The 17,742-nt window shown below is 38.9% G+C and overlaps 2 protein-coding genes across 12 annotated transcripts in view; one reads left to right on the forward strand and one right to left on the reverse strand.

Moving 5' to 3' along the window:
* Positions 1–17,742, reverse strand: part of ZNF790 (zinc finger protein 790) — a 60,696-nt gene that overhangs the window by 23,698 nt on the left and 19,256 nt on the right. The window contains exons 1-2 of one of the 4 annotated variants that reach the window (XM_067019064.1): positions 5,441–5,623; positions 3,041–3,202 (exon numbers count right to left, since the gene is read on the reverse strand). The exons of 2 other annotated variants lie outside the window; for them this stretch is intronic. The gene's annotated coding sequence lies outside the window, so the exon portion shown is untranslated. Of the gene's footprint in view, positions 1–3,040; positions 3,203–5,440; positions 5,624–17,742 lie in introns of those variants that run through there. One more of the 4 variants, XM_067019065.1, reaches the window with a different exon arrangement.
* LOC131744943 (zinc finger protein 345) overlaps positions 5,122–17,742 on the forward strand; it is a 54,458-nt gene continuing 41,837 nt past the window's right edge. For 4 of the 8 annotated variants that reach the window (XR_010837749.1, XM_067019041.1, XM_067019039.1 and 1 more), the window contains exons 1-2: positions 6,097–6,188; positions 7,047–7,117. The gene's annotated coding sequence lies outside the window, so the exon portion shown is untranslated. Of the gene's footprint in view, positions 6,189–7,046; positions 7,118–7,648; positions 7,758–17,742 lie in introns of all 8 variants that reach the window. The other 4 variants (XM_067019044.1, XM_067019043.1, XM_067019040.1 and 1 more) reach the window with 4 other exon arrangements.

Here is a 17,742-nt window from a genome sequence, read left to right on the forward strand (position 1 = left end):
GTAGTCCAGAGCCGTGGAAACTACCTCTGGAAGGAGCGTGTAATTCTTTTCTTTGCAAGCTCGCCGTCTGGGCATGTGACACATGTGATGTGGCAGAAGGTCTTGAGCCTCGGCCTGGCCGGGTGGATACCTCTTATCCCACAAGCCCCGGCTTGAGGGTAGGATAAACGGGAGCATTTATGGGGCACCCCTCGGGAGAGGGAGAGGGGTGTCCCCTGTGAAGCCATTGGAGCTCCTCCTTGAACCCAGGTGTAATATCCTTCACATCAGCAGACAAATACCTTATTCCAATTACCCTTAAAGTAGTTTAAATTAATGTTCATGGTTACATTAGTATTGTGTAAATGTTATTCATGTCTGAGCCATTCTTTTTGCTGAAGTTAATACTTGCCAGCTTTTCTCATTTGCATCCTTTCCTATGTGCTTGTCATTTAGATGTATATCTAAACTTTCTGATGGAGCAGTAATTTCTTCAATATTTTAAAAATCATCAGGTAACCTTTAAATATTTTTTCTTTAAATTTTTTTTTATTGTGAAATAGAAAACACCTGAAGAAAACTGCATAGAATGTGTAAGTTCAGTGTAACGCCATACAAGTGAAGAAACAGTACATTGTTGTGGTGCTCCAAGGACAAAGAACAAGATAAACTCAAAGGGCCAACATTGCCGGAACAAAGAGTTACAGGACTCTTATCACTCTGTCACATTGCGACCATTACAATGTCCCAGAGCCCTCCCAAGCAGCATGCCCTGTCCCTTTCCCATCCCATATAAGGAAAGATATTTGTCCCGTTCTTCTCACGCTCTGCACACTGCAAGTATACATACCCTGCCCAATCAGCAGATGACTCGCAGGTTCCTTTGTTCCCTGGCTATAAAAACAGACCAGTAACCCTTGCTCGGGGTCGACTCTCCCTGGCTATCAGGAAGTTGGGCCGCTGTTCTGGCAGCGAACCTTCCCTCTAATAAATTCTATCTTCTTTTCATTCTGCCTTGTGTCTGGAAATTCTTTTCCAACCCGCGTTCATACCATGACAATTGTGGGTACCTCAAGAAGAAATGCCCACCCCATATGATCATTTCTGACCCCTCAGACCCCAGCCGACCACTATCCTGATTGTTAATGTAATAATATCTTGGTTTGTCACTTATCTATCTTTGAAATTTACATAAATGCAATCAAATTGTATGACTCTCTTACCTTGCTGAGTTGTTAAATCTCCTAACTGGATTAACTCAAAACTCCACACTAAAGGCTTTGCAGAAGTAAATGTATGCCCCAATTCAGGCATAAAAACTATTTTCCTCAGTTACTATGGTAGGACCAAGATCAACCCTCCCTCCAAGGTTCAGTGATTTACTGGGAGAACTCACAGCAAAACAATACAAAACAAAATCAGCAAAAAAGAAAAGGTGCATTGGGCAAACTCCAGGAAAAACCAGCCACATGCTTCCAAGGATCCTTTCCCAGTAGAGTTACACAGGCCATTAATTCCCCCAGCAACAGAGTTGTGACAATACATGTGAAATAGTACCAACCAGGGAAGCTCATTAGAAATTCAGTACCTAGGGTTTCTATTGGGGCCTGGTCACATAGGCAGTCTCTGCCTGGCACATACCAGAATTTCAGACTCTCAGAAGGAAAGCAGGTATTTAGCATAAATTATATTGTTTGCACAAACACTTTAGGCACAGTAAGCCATTATTATCAGTGAGGATAATGGGAATCTTCTCAAAATCCAAGTACTAGTTGCAAGCTAAGGGCCAAACTTCAAGCAGGCCTTTCTAAGGATAAGAAGTCTCAGGTCTGCTATGTTAATCCTTTTCTGCATACTACTGTCCTAAACAAAATGTCTGGCTTTCAACAACAACAACAAAATGTCAAGGCATATGAAAAGGCAAGAAAAATCAAGACACTCCCAAAACACAAAGCAGCAATCAGAACTAGACTCAGGTGTTCTTAGCTTGTTGCTGCATAACTTCAATCTCTGCCTCTGCCCTCACACAGCCTTCTTCTATATCTTCTCATCTTCTGTCTATTGTAAGTGGATTTAGGTCACATCCAGATAATTTGGGATAATCTCAGCTAGCGATCCTTAACTTAATTACATATGTAAAGACCCTTTATTCCAAATAAGGTCACAATCACAGGTCTTGGGGGTTAGGATGTGGACATATCTCTGGGGTGTCACCATTCAACCCAAAACAACCTGTTACTGTACTTAGTTTTATCCTAATAGATTTCCTTAGAATTCTCCTCTTATGTCACTGATCCCAGTGGTTTAGCAGAGCAAAGACCAAACTCTTGATCTACCCACTAAAACTTGCTCATTCTATAGTTTTATCTTAGTAAATGACAATTCTGGTCTAGTTTCTTGGGCTGAAATATTTGGGTTGGCTTAGGTTCCTCTCTTTCTCTCGTATCCCACATCAAATCTATTAACGGATCCATTTAGCTCTATCTTCAAAACATATCTAGAATCCAACTATTTCTCCTAACTACCACTGCTATCACCCTAGACTGAGTCACCATTATCTCTCACCTGGATTATTCCAACAGCCCATTGGCTAGCTTCCCTGCTTCCTTTTTTGTCCCCCTACACCCTACTCTCTACTCAGTACCCCAAATGATGTCTTTTAAATATAAGATGTCACTCTTCTGTTCAAAACCCACTATTGCTTTTACATCTTGCTAAGACTAACCAAACTTCTTAAAATATTCTCCAAGGCCTTACATAATTTTTCCTCTCATTAGCTCTTTCACCTCATCTACTACTCTCTACTTTGTCATGCTGGCCTACTTGCTGCTCCTTGGATACACCAGGCTTGTATATAACTTACGGCATTTATGTTTAGCTGTTTTCTCTGGTTGTAATGCTCTTTATCCAGATATCTTCAAATGTCACTGTTTCTTCCTTTTGTTTTTGCTCAAATATTTTCTTCTTAGGAAGGCTTTTCCTAACCATTCTATTTAAAATCACAACTCCCTTGTCACTCACTATCTTATTTCCAAGCTTCATTTTTCTCTACAGATCTTACCTTTATCTGGAACACTATATACTTCATTTACACGTTCACTGGTCACTTTCCCATACTAGAATGTAAACTCCTTGAGGACAGGAAATTTGGACCGTTTTGTTCACTGATGCTTTCCTAGGGCTTAGAACAGCAACTGGCACAGATAAAGGGCTCCATAAATATCTGCTGAATGAAGAAATACATTTGACAGCAACAGGAAATAGGCACTTTCATAAATTTTTTGGTGGAAATGGAAAGTGATTCATCTTTTGTGGACTGCAAATACTTATACATAACCTCTGACCCAGCACTTCTTAGAAGAAATCGAAAGATGCACATGCACATTTGTGCAAAGCTGAATATATAAGGATTTCATTCCAAAATTGCATAAACCTGAAAACATCCTAAAAATTCACTAACATAGTATTAGTTAAAGTATGACATTTCCCCAACCATTAAGCATTATACCACCATAAGAAAGAATAAGGAATATATATTAACATGGAATGTCTTCTAAGAAATAATAGTGAGTAAAAAACAAGGTGCTTTACACTATACTAACATTTGTGAAAAATAAAGATGTTATATATACAGATATGTTGGTATAATCATAGAATAACTCTAAGTAGTTAACATAAGAAACTAGTCACTGTAGATACATATGGAGAAGAGAAATACTGAAAGGGAGACTTCTTTTTTCACTATAACCTTATTTAAATTTTTAAAATAGATGCGATGATTCCTTTAAAACAATTATGAAATAAAAAACTTGGCAGAGAGGGGAGCTAAGAGGAAAGTAGCAATGATTTCTAAGCTAGCAGCTTCTCGTGGTAATGGAGATTGCTGAAATATGACTGTGGGAAGTCAATGACAATGGTAAACTATAATCCTGAAGCTTTTAGCAATGGAAAGATAGAAAATGGAATGTAATAAGAAGAAACAGCAGCGTGAAACAATAAGAGTTTTAAAAGACTGCAAATGTATAAAGGACTGACTGCATATGTAGGCTATGAAAATGAAGAGAATATGGTTCTCTAGGATCTGCTTAAATACAGAGGGCACTGATAGAGGAAGAATGATGAGTGAAGGATTCACATCAACTAAAACTCAAGAAGAGTAGGGTCTATATAGCAAAACCTGGAAAACATTTTATGGTGTAAATTGCCTCACTGAACAGCTATCTGTGCTCTCCCTTGTCCCAGGCACATCTGCCTGGCTCCCACTCACTCACTTGTACAGAAAAGGCTCCCACTCCTTTTCATTTCTTCTACTCACCACCCATGGCCTATCTTCTTGTCCCAACTTGAAGATTTCATGCAGTTTGGTGATGTGAGAGCCTTTATATAGGAAAATCACAAAAGGCTTGAATTCAAGCACCATCCCCAAACTCAGACTGACCTTGGGCCTTTAAGGAAGTTACCATATAAAGAGGAACAAAGTAAATAACCTTTTGCCTTAAAGGTTGAGCATATACAATCATGTCACAGAGGGCTTGAGAATATCTGAAGCCTACATCTCAAAGCTGAAACCATTATGCTATGTAAAGATTCTAAATATATCAGAGATGTCACTTTACTTTCAAAAGTTGGATTATACGGAGAAGCTATCCATACCTAATATGGCTATGTTGCTCTAGTTCTCCAGCATCATATACCTATACAACTTCCTCTAAACATCTTTTAATTGTGGCTGAGCCTTCTGGTTAAACTGAACAATCACATCTCTGAATATTTACCTCATCAATGGCTCCGAAGGAACAGAGAAGAGAAAAACGTCTGGGGATAAGTTCGTGGACATAACCCAAAACAGGCACCCCCATAATAAAATACACCCTGTTTAAAAAGTCATACTGTTTCAGTATTCTATTCCAGAACAAAATGTTTGGAACCTTAAGTGTTTATATTAAAATGGTATAAGTTATTTATTATATCAACAGGGAGCTTTTTCTCCTTAAAATTGAATCTATGGGAAGACATATCCTATTATCTCGGTTTGAAGAGGAAATGAGGCTGAGAGGATTCAGATTCCTCCACTATCTCAGCCACCTATGCAGTGGCCCACATCACGTGACGACACACATACTTTCATACACACAAAATCTTGCCCTACCACGCACGCACGCGCGCGCGCGCGCACACACACACACACACACACAATTACTCCCAACCACACAAGCCCACAATATGACGCTCCATCCTCACAAAGCCACTTACAATCTTGATCCCACCTCTCTCTCACACTCATCAATTTTACCTGCATGCAGTCTCTCTTCCATTCAACTAACCCCTAAATATTGTCACACACGCAGTCTCATCACGGTCTCACACTCGGACCCTGCTTCACCCACTCTCGCATACGTGACTGGGCTTGTGGATGTCTCCCCTTCAAACTCCCTAGGCTGCTTTAGCCCCAGACACTCACGTCCTGCATTCGGGTTCGCTCTTCTGGCTCCCCGACACTTTCCGCAGCAGCTTGCCTCTAGGCATCTGCGCGCTCCCAGGGCAAAGCGTAATTCTTAGCAGCCTCCTGGGCATTTAACTGAGGCCACGCGTGCCGCCTCAGCGCCTAGGGAACGCAGTCTATCTTGGCCGGGTCCACTCCTCCGCTGGCAAAGTCCTGGACTACATTTCCCAGGAGGCCGTGAGGCCCAGGATGTTGCAGAGCGAGCGCCAAAACCTGAAGGAACCGCAACCTGAGGCTGGGATGTGTCAAAGTTGCACCAGACAAGGTAAACAGATAAGGAAGGCCTTATTATAAAGACTATCGCAATAGGGAAGAGAGATTGAACTCAACTGGGTATGTCACAGTAGCTGGGGATTTATAGCCACAGGGCAGGGTGATGGAGTCAGTGCGGTCGACTTGACTAAAGTTTGGTCGAGGGAGTTCTTGTCAGCTGAGACTCGCGGAAGCCTCAGGTGCGCTGCCGGATCCAGGCTTACGCGGCCAGGGGGAATCAGGATGAAGAGGAGATAGCTTTTAGCAGCCTGTCGCTTTCTGGACTACATCTCCCAGAGGCCTCTACGCCTAGCGCTCACTCCCGCGAGAACTAGACCTTTTCCGGAGGCGTGGACGGGATTTTCTGACGGGTTGGGACAAACGGCCTCAGGGTGATGTGCGAGGTGCTGGGCTCTAGAGTGGAGCGGTGCTGACCAGACCGGAGGAGTCGTAGGTGAGATGGCCTGGAGCCCGGGGTTGGAGCCGGGAGTGTCTGGGACCTCCGGCCTCTACGGGAGCCAGCTGGGAAGGGGAGATCGTGAGGAGTGTGTGTCTGATTGTGGTTTTGTCTCTGTGTCTGTGTGACCTTGTACCAAACTGTGAGGGCGGGAGACGGGCTTGATTGTGGATTTGATTGTGCAAGTGTGATGGGGGTTTAATTGTGAGACCGGGTGTGGCACTGTTTGCGAGTGTGAGGTTCCTTGACCGCGGCTGTAAAACTGTGTATACACTTGGGGGGGGTGTGTGTGTATTTATGATCATTTGCTGATCTGTGGGTGTGGGATGGCTTAACTGTGAGATTTGTGACTGTTTCCCCTTGGTTTGTGTGTGTGTGTGTGTGTGTGTGTGTGTGATATTGTTGGTGGTTGGGTGCGTGTGAATTTGTCACCGTGTCCCCATGGTGTATGTCACTGGGAATGTGAGTACGTGGGGGTGCCTATGACTGCGATTGTGACTGACTGTCCCCGGGGTGTGTATGATTGCGTGGCCGTCTGCAGCCCATTTTGTTGAGGTCTGGGGTGCCTGTGTGCCCGTGGTGTGAGTTCCTATGATTATGTATCCATATAGCACTGTAGGTGTGGGGCGCCTTTGTCTGTGCCTTTGTGACTCCAGCGCTCTGTTACCAGGAGACCTCTGTGAGCTCAGGGACACATTCTGCCCAGAACTGCAAATGACCGTGCCTGTCTGTAATGCTGGTATTGAGCAGGACGCCCAAGACTTGTCTGACTAAATATCTGTAGGTGGTGGGTGGTAGGTTGACTTGGGCTCCCAGAAGAGCGTGATTTTTCCTGACTCCTTTCTCTCTCTCCAGCTCTTCTCTGCTTGCAGTCTTCCAGAGTGGAGTAAAGAATGACTGTTGAACATCCACAAGGCGCCTGCAAGGTAGCTTGTCGTTTCCCCTTGTTTCCTGAAATCCTCTTTTCTATGTCAGGATATGACTTGCTTTCCTTTTCTTGAAAATTCTTGCCTGTCAGGTGACCTGATCTATGGAATTTTTCCTTTGAGAAATGTGATTTGCTCCAAAACCCAACCCACACACGTGACTTTCTCTTCCTAATTTGACAAATGGTTTAATTTTTCTTTATGCCCTCTTAAAAAAATATTTCTTTTTTTATTATAAAAGTGAAATTATCTTAAATAATTTCAAAAGTACAGCAATTCCCAATGAAGAAAATTTAAATTCCCGGTTAAAACCAATGCTAACTTTTTGATAATTTCTTCCCAGTATGTTTTATGTACATATATAAAGTGTGATATTTAAAAATTGATTTTATTCAGCATTTACTGTTTTATAGCCTATATTTTCACATAAAATTATATTTAAGTATTTCCCCACATAATTTAATATTGGAAACACTTTTAGAGGTGCATAATTATTTAAATGCCTATGTCTTTTCTTTTCTTTCAAATTAGATACAGAAATGGCATTTAACACCCATTTGTGCAAATAATTATAAAGATCGATGTAAGGAATACCCAGGCCAAGAAAAAGAATACAGCCATCTCTAAAGCAGCCTCTGATGTACCACTCCACAATCACAAACAATTATGCTCTTCTGGTGATAACCACTGTGATCATTTCTTTGTCTTTCATTAGAGCTTTGATATGAATTCCAAAACCACATAGATTTAGTTTTTGTCTGTTTTCTATCTTTGTATGAACAGACATTCTTTTGTCTTTTTTCATGAAAAACGTTTGTGAGCTTCATTCATATTTCCTATAACCACAGTTCATTTTTTTCCATTGCTCTCTATATACTATCTTGTATAATAGTATCAATTTATTACTTATCTATTCTACTCTTCATGGATATTTGACTTGCTTCTAGTTTTTGGCTGCTATAAGCAATGTGACTACAAATGTTTTGTGCACATATTTTGGTACACATGTGCTTGTATTTCTTTAATATATATACTAAAGTTGTAATTAAATTGTTGAGGGATAGGGTTTGCGCATCTTCAATTTTACTAGACAGTGCTGGACTGTTCTCTAAATATACTATGCAAGTTTTTTACTTGAATCAGCAGTTTAAAAAGGCTCCTTTTGTTTCACAGTCATGCCAGCTCTTGGGATCGTCACACTTTAAAATTTTTGCCAATTTGGTAGATATCTAGTGTTATCACATTTAATTGATATACCTGTATTACCAATGAAATTGAACACTAATTCTTGCCCTCCTGGATATCCTCTTTTGTGAAATGCTTGTTCAAATATTTTGCCAATTTTTAACTGGGTTGTTTTTCTCTAACTGATTTATAGCAGTTGAATATATATATAAAATATATATACATAATATGTATCTTCTATATTTTAGTTTACTGTCAGTTGCACGTGTGACAAATATTATCTTCTACTCTGACTTGGTTTTTCACTCTGGTGTCTTCGGGTGAATCGAGGTTTTGGATTTCAATGTGATGAAATCTTTCTTAATAGTTAGTGCTTGTTTAAGAAATTTTCTGCTACCTCAAGGTAATGAAGATTTTCTTGTGTTCTCTTCTAAAAGCTTCCTAGTTTTTAGCTTTAACATGTATGTTTTTACACTACCTGGGATTGATTTGTGTAGGGTAGGGATTCAATTTCATTTTATCCCCCATGTGAGTATCCAGTTGCTCCAGTATAATTTATTGAGAAGTTCATCTTTTCTACACTGAGCTGCAGTGCCATTGTAGCCAAAAATCAAGTGACCATTATGGCTACATCGGTTTCTGGACTTTATGTTTTGTTCCATTGCTCTGTTTGTCTCCCCTTGCAGTAACACTCTGCTATCTTATTCACTGTGACTTTATAATATTTGGAGCAAGTCCTCTTACCTTCTTGTTTCTCAAGAATGTTTTGGCTGTTTGTGTTTCTTTGCATTCCATATACATTTTTGAAATACTTTGGTTCCACTCAAACATCTTTGGGGATTTTGATCAAATTGCATTGTGTCTATAATTATGTGAGTAGAAATTTGGGGACTCTTCTAATAACATGAATCTCTCAATTGATATTACATTTTCTGCATGTTTCTCATCAAGGTCTTGATTATCTCCTGTAAACAGTCTTTGGCAGGGACTTCCCTGGTGGTCCAGTGGTTAAGATTCCAAGCTCCCGATGCAGGGGGCACAGGTTCGATCCCTGGTCAGGGTAGTAAGATCCCACATACTGCAAGGCACTGCCAGAAAGAAAAAATAGTCCTTGGCAAATAGGAATAATTTAATCCATCATATATAGTATTTCCCTTTTGCATTGACTGCCAGGAATTTGAGCACTTCAGAAATGATCAATTGTAGTTTTTCACATTGAATACCTATGATGTATGACCTTTATGTATGATTTAAAATTTTTTCTTTATTCTTAGCCTCCTCAAATACATTTTTGGAAGTGGGGGATATAAAATGAGATATAGACTTAGATACAGATGTAGATATTTATTGGCTAATATTTTTATTTTAATAACATTCTTGTCTAATCAAGTCCATTTTGTATGGTACCTTTTGCTATTCCCCCTATATTATATTTCTTTTTTAACTACTCTTTCCACTTCTCTTCCCCAGCCCCCTCAACCCCCTGCCCCACACTGTCCTCCGTCAGGCAGTTTCTGCCTCTGCCTCTTTGCCATCTATTCTCACTAACACTTTAGTTTAAATATTGGCTCCCTCAGAAAAAAAAGAAACAAATCATCCCTCGGGTTATTTTACCTACACTACTACTCTCTGTAACATGGTATAAAAATTAGGGATTCTAGTATCAAATGTGACATCTGATCTCAGCTACACCACCTACGAGCTGTTTAACCTGTAAACAAGTGGTTCTCATTCTCAATGTTGTTGAGAATGAAATAAGATATGTAGAACACTTGGTACACATCAGAAATTCAATAAATGTTAGCTCCCGTCTCCTTTATTTACCATTCTTGGGACCTCTAAATCAATTATGGTATAAAGTGGTTGCCTAAAATTCTTTTGGTGGGTCCCAGAGTCTTTTGGTGGGTCCCAAAAGATCTTTTTTTTAATTGCTGGGGTATAATCGACATATAACATTATATTTGTTTCAGGTGTACAATGTAATGATTCAAATTTGTACATACAGTTGACCCTTAATGTGGAGGTTAGGAGTGCTGACTCTGCACAATCAAACATCTTCATATCATTTATAGTTGGTCCTCCACATCCATAGTTCCTCTGTATCTGCATTCTTGGATTTAACCAACCACAGATCCTGTAGTACTATAGTATTTACTACTGAAATAAATCTGCTTATAAGTAAAACTACTCAGTTCAAACCCATGTTGTTCAAGGGTCAACTGTATTGCAAAATGATCACCACAGTAAGTCTAGTTAACATCCATCACCATACATAGCTACAATTTTTTTTCTTATGAATTTTAAGATTTACTCTCTTAGCAACTTTCAAATGCAATACAGTATTATTAACTCTACACCATGCCATACATTATATCCCCAATCTTTATTTAGTTTATAACTGGAAGTTTGTACCTTTTGACCCCCTTTACCCATTTCACTCAACCCCACCCCCTCACCCCCTGTCTCTGGCAACCAACAATCTGTTCTCTGTATCTATGAGCTTGGTTTTTGTTTGCTTATTTACTTAAATTCCACATATAAGTGAGATCATAGGGTATTTTTCTTTCTCTATCTTACTTCACTTAGCATAATACCCTCATGGTCCATCCACACGGTTGCAATTGGCAAGATTTCATTATTTTTTTATGGCTGACTAGTATTCCACTGTGCATTGCCTACCTGTTGTTATATTATTTAAATAGTTTGTATTATGTATTTGAAGTTTTAAATTTTATGTCTCTGTGCTTGTACCTGTACCATGTTTAGATCATTTCTTTTTTAAAATCTTTGAATACTTGGTAAAACATATCACTTTTCTGAAGATAGCTGTATTCTCTATTTCTTTCATTACAAAAAAAATATTTATTACAACAAATTTGTAAAACACAGAGAAGCACAAATAAGTAACAAAAGTTATCTGTAATCCTGTCAGTTAAAGACAACTGCTGTGAATACTGAGAATTCGTTTCTAAATGTGATCATACTATGGCTACTGACCTGTAACCCGTCTTTATCATGCCAACATATCAATACATTGTGAACAACTGTCCATGTCTTTACACATTTATCTTTACCATGAGTTGTAATGGCCTTATCATGTTACCGTTTTACCAAGCCCCCTTTTTTGAACATGGTTTGCTTACAAATAATTGCCATTATAAACAATGAGCATCTCCTTAGGCCAAATGCTAGTGCTTTTTAAATTTTATTTTTAGTTAAATTATATTTAGTTAATAATTACAATTTTGTTATAAAAATAATTTGTATGTTATGAAGGGGTTCAGGTCTGATGTAACTACAATCCCCAATCCAAGGTATCTACCCAAAGTACCCAAAGGTAGCCACTGTTATCAGTTAATTATTTATCCTTTTAAAATATCCTTTTACATGCATACACATGTAAATGTGTATGTGGTACTGTTTTGTCACTTAAAAATATTTCTATATAAAAAGGATTATAAGTGTATCCTGCAAAATGTGGAAAGTAACTGAATTATAGAGTGGGTCCAAGGATTGAGTTGGTTCACATAAAACACTTAAAAGAGGACCTGCCGATTTACTTAGTGTCAGTTAGTGGTCACTCTGTAGTTATTGTTACTGTTTGTGCTTTTTATTCTGTGTGGAGAATTGTTCACTTAAGTATAGAGCTCATTTTAATTGCTTCATGTGAGGCCGTATTTTATAGTATGAAATCATGGAGATAATAGAGTACATATATTCTAAACTTCAGTAAACACTTCCAGTACACCCAGCTCTCTCTGCTAGAACCTGTGTTTCCACTGCCATTAGGTTACTTTTGGCTGCATAAGGCAGAAAAACACAACTGCAACAAATAGAACAGAGAGTTAATTATTTCATTTAATTTAAGCTGGTTATTCTTAACCTTGGTTACTGATTGATGTCTGGGTCCCACTCCCAGCGATTCTGATTTAATTGGTCTGGGATATAACTTGGACATCATCATTTTTAAAAGATCACCAGGTAATTCTAGTGTGCTGCCACAGTTGAGAATTAATGACTTAAAGTCATACAAGATGACAAGAAAAACATTAAGAGTTAATTGGTCTGGAGTGGGGTTCAAGCTTTAGAATTTTTTAAAAAGCTACCTAATTGATTCTAATAGCAATCAATTCAGAACCACTGGCCTAGGCAAATCATGATTCATTTTCTGGAGCTGATGAAAAAAATTCTTGTAGCAAGGAAGTAGGGGAGGGATGATTTTGAGGGGGGCAGTCAGTAGTATGTCATACCTGTGCCCTTACCAGCAATTAACAAGAGGAAAATATCACCATTTGGTCATTTTAGTGGTGTTTTGGGATACAACCTAAAGGAGATGGTATATACATACATGTTTAATCAGCAGTCTTGATTTTTTTCAAAAGCAAGGTTTGACTATTGTGAATCTTACATATTTTAAATCTTCGTTAATTTTTTTTTCTGCTTTTTTTGAGATTCTTTTGTTGCAGTATTGAATTCAAATCAGTTTTTTGTTTTTTGTTTTTTTGTTTTGCGGTATGCGGGCCTCTCACTGTTGTGGCCTCTCCCGTTGCGGAGCACAGGCTCCGGACGCGCAGGCTCAGCGGCCATGGCTCACGGGCCCAACCGCTCCGCGGCATGTGGGATCTTCCCGGACCAGGGCACGAACCCGTGTCTCTTGCATCGGCAGGCGGATTCTCAACCACTGCGCCACCAGGGAAGCCCACAGTTTTATTTTTTAAAAGGAGTTTAATGTTATTAAATTTTCTTTTTTGGGGGGTAATTTTCTTTCCTGTGTCCAGGTTTTTTACATGTATTGATCTCCTTTTCACTTCATTTCTAGGTATTTTATATTTCTATTTAGTTTCATATTTAACATGAGAATTATTTAGGAATATATCTTGTTTTGGGTAACTTTAAAATTTTGATTAAGTTTCAAACTTGTAGGAAAGTTACAAGAATAGTACCAAGTATTCTTGGGTACTCTTTGCTCAGATTCACCAATTGTTTACATTTTGCCCCATTTGTATTATCATTCCTGTGTGCACTTGCAATTGTTCTGTGTCTCTAATATATGCATGTGAGGACACACACACATACACAATACACACATTTTATCTGAACCATTTAAGAATAAGTTGCAGACATTTGCCTCTTTACCCTTAAACACTTCAGTGTGTTATTTCCTAAGAACAAGAGTATTCTCTTACATAACCACAGTACAGTCACTAAAATAAGAAATTTAAAGAACAGTGCAATATTGTTATGTAACAGTCCATATACAAAATTTTTTGCTAGTCTCAATAATATTCTTTGTAGCAATTCATCCTACTTACATCACACCCTCTCTCCCTGACTTGCTATCCAGGATACAGTCTAGGATCACACATTGAATTTAGTTATCATGTCTCTTTTTAGTCTTTTTTTAAAAAAGATTTAATTTTATTTATTTCTGGCTACCTTGGGTCTTCATTGCTGCAGGCTCAGTAGTTGTGGCGCGTGGGCTTAATTGCACCACAGCATGTGGGATCTTCCCGGACCAGGGCTCGAACCCGTGTCCCCTGCATTGGCAGGTGGATTCTTAACCACTGCACCACCAGGGAAGTCCAGGGAAGCCCAGGGAAGCCCCTTGGATTCATTTTTTAATCTTCTCTTTCATTGTGGTTACGTTATTCATTTCAAATACTTTTAGGTTCATTTATTCCCTTTGTATTGTTTGATTTTTTAATTAATATTAATCCATTCTTGTTTATTTGATTGTATGAACATGGTTCCAAATGTTAAAACTATACAAAAAGATACAGTTAGAGTAGTGTCACTGTGCTTCCATAACCTTCATTTTAGTGAATATTGTGCACTGAATTGTGTCCCCCACCAAATTCATATGTTGAAGCTCTAACCCCCCAGTACTTTACAATGTGACTATATTTGGAGACAGGGTTTTAAAAGAGATGATTAAAACGAGGCTGTTAGGGTGGATCCTAAACCAATCTGACTGGTATCCTTATATGAGAGGAAATTTAGACACACAAAGAGATACTAGGGATGCTCACACAGAGGAAAGACCATGTGAGAACACAGTGAGAAAGTAACCATCTGCAAGCCAAGGAGAGAGGCCTCAAAAGAAACCAAACCTGCTGACACCTTGATCCTGGACTTCTAATCTCCAGAACTGTGAGCAAATAAGTTTCTGTTGTTTATATCACCCAGTCTGTGGTATTTTGGTTTGGCAGCCCTTGCAAACTAATAGTAAGTTATTTCCTCCTGGGTCATAGTATCTACTTGTTCCTCTGGAACATGCTGAGGTTGGACCCTTGTTACAGGTCTAGTGGCAACAGAATGGTTCTGGTGGGTCATGAGGAGAATTAGCATGCCTTTTCAGGTACTGCTCCAGGTGATGTTACTATAGGGTTTTCAGTCAGAGGAAAGCTAGTCTCCCAGACACTGGAATGCAAGCTTCTTCCACTGGTAAGAGAGGCCCAAAGCAAGTTGGAGGTTCAAGATTGTCAGTTTCATCTGGGTCCCAACCAGATGTCCCAGTTCCATATTTAAGGATCTCATTCTTTCCCAATCAAGTCTCTACCTTTCACATGGAAATCATGGCAAGACTATGAATTCCTATTTATTTCCTTCCTGTTTCTTGGTTTACTCCAAGAAAACTCCAGATATCAAAATGGGTTTTCGATGTAGATGGCATGTAAGAAGAGGTAAATGTGTTAAATTTGTTGTGAGTTCTAGCATATCTGAAAGGGCTGTTTCAACCAGTGCATTGGTTCTTTGGCAGGGCATGGGATTCTAATTATTATTTTCTCTCAGAAATTTGAACTTAGGACTTCTGGCTTAGAATATTTTGGGGAACTCCAAAGCTATTTTCATTCCTGGTCTTATTTATGCACTTTTTTTTTTTTTTTTTTTTTACTGTTTGGATTCTTTTAGGGTATTTTCTTTGTTCCTACTGTCCTGGAACCTAATGAAATTATATCTTAGTGTGAATAATTTTTATTCTTTATACTAGGTATCAAGCGAGCGCATTTAATGTGGAGATTTGTGTCCTTCAGTTCTGGAAAATCTTCTTAAATGCTACTTTTAAAAACAATCTGTTTCTGGTTTCTGTTTTCTTTGAAAATTTTCCAACATACAGAAAATTTGAAAGAATATTCAGTTCTTTGCCCCATATGGCCATCAGCTAAAATCACCAATTGTTAACATCTTACCACATTTGCTTTATTTATTTATTTATTTATTTGCTTTATTTTTCTAAATACACACACACACACACACACGTGCGTGTGCATTTTTTTCCCCTGAATCATTTGAAAATAAGTTGGGGACATCCTGACATTTTACCCTTAATACTTTTAGCGTGCATCTCCTAAGTATAAGGACATTTTCCAAACAATAACCATGACATATCAAATTTATGAAAATTAATATAAACTCACTAGTACCACCTCAAACGTTTCATGTTCAAATCTCTCCAGTGTTTCCCCCAAATGTCTTTTTTTAGCTGATGTTATGTTTTTGTTTATTTACTTGGTTGTTTGTTTGCTTGATCTCAGATCCAATCAGGATTCATGTATTATTTTGGTCATTGGGCTTCATTGGTCTCTTTTAATCTAGAACAGCCTCTCATTTTTGTTTGTTTTATATGACACTGAATTCAAGACACTTGCCTTATAGAATGTCTCACAACCTCCATTTGTCTGATGGTTTTCTTATGGAAATAGGAGGCTTAGATTCAGCTTACCTATTTTGACAAAGGAGGTATGGTTTATTCTGTTGCATTACATCAGAAGGCAGAGTGTCAGGTTGATGTTGTGTCAGAGTGTCAGGTTGATGGTCCACTGTTGATGATACCAAGTTTCATCATTCAAGGTTAAAGGTACTGAGTACCAAACCTTTCCAGTATAAAGGTACATGTTTCCCTTTTTAATTAGCAAATCATATGTGGATTGATGCTAAGAGACTAAGTGAATATCCCTTATCTTGACCATTTACTTTCTGATTTTAGAATCCACTGAGGAGCCTTGCCTGAATCAATTATTAGATTGGTGATTTCAAAATGACAATTTTCAGATTCCTTCATTCCTTCTAACATCCTGCCTGATACTTGGCACACTTTCAAGAATGATCTCCTCCCATTAGATGTTGACCTGGCTTGCATGACCTTCCAATGTCTTTCCTATTTTCTGTTTTTTTTTTAATTGAAGTATAGTTGATTTACAATATTGTGATAGTTTCAGGTGTACAGCAAAGTGATTCAGTTATATATATATACACATATGTATATATTTCAGATTATTTTCCATTATAGGTTATTACAGGATATTGAATATAGTTCCCTGTGTTATACATTTCCTATTTTCTACTTCCATATTTTTGTACTTTTTGTTGTTGTTGTTGTTGCAGTACGCGGGCCTCTCACCGCTGCGGCCTCTCCCGTTGCGGAGCACAGGCTCCGGATGCGCAGGCTCAGCGGCCATGGCTCACGGGCCCAGTTGCTCCACGGCATGTGGGATCCTCCCAGACCGGGGCACGAAGCCATGTCCCCTGCATCGGCAGGCGGACTCCCAACCACTGCACCACCAGGGAAGCCCATATTTTTGTACTTTTTTTTTTTTTTTTTTTTTTGTGGTACGTGGGCCTCTCACTGTTGCGGCCTCTCCCATTGCGGAGCACAGGCTCCGGACGCACAGGCTCAGCGGCCATGGCTCACGGGCCCAGCCGCTCCGCGGCATGTGGGATCTTCCCGGACCGGGGCACGAACCCGTGTCCCCTGCATCGGCAGGCGGACTCTCAACCACTGCACCACCAGGGAAGCCCATATTTTTGTACTTTTTAAAAGAGATTTTTCATTTATCTTTTAACTCTTCTAATGATATGTTTTTATTCCCACTTTATATTTTCATTTTCTAAGTATTCTTTTTTGCCTCTTATTCCTTTTATGTTATCCTATTCTTCTATCATGTGAAATGGCTTCTCATATCCCTCTGAAGATATTAGTGGTGGCTTCTGGAATTTTGTTTTCCTATGTGGCTTCTCTTCTAAGTTCCTTTGGGCTTTGTTTAATATCTTTTATGTTACAGGATTTCCTCAGATGATGATATTTGTATCAGTATTATAGAGTATCAGTATTATAGAGTGGACACTGAGAAGCTGATTTAAATTTTTGTATGCCAGTTAGTAGACCTTCTTAAGTATGTAACACTCCCATTTCTTAAGCCTTTCTTGGGTTTGCAGCATAAATCATCCCCTTCTGGTTTTTCCTTACTTTGGGGTTAGGTTTCATCTTTCTTTGTTAAGTTGTTCGTCATTTCTCTTCACGCTTTCCAGCTTCAAAAGTTTTGTTGCTGCTATTTCCTCTTCAATTTTCTTTGACTTTGTGGGTTCCTTTTGTTAAAAAGCCAGTTCGTTCCTTTTAGTGAGATTTTTTTTAAAGGACAGGAATTACCACATGTGATTCA

Source organism: Kogia breviceps, chromosome 18 (genome assembly GCF_026419965.1).
Source record: "Kogia breviceps isolate mKogBre1 chromosome 18, mKogBre1 haplotype 1, whole genome shotgun sequence".
Classification (NCBI taxonomy): Eukaryota; Metazoa; Chordata; class Mammalia; order Artiodactyla; family Physeteridae; genus Kogia; species Kogia breviceps.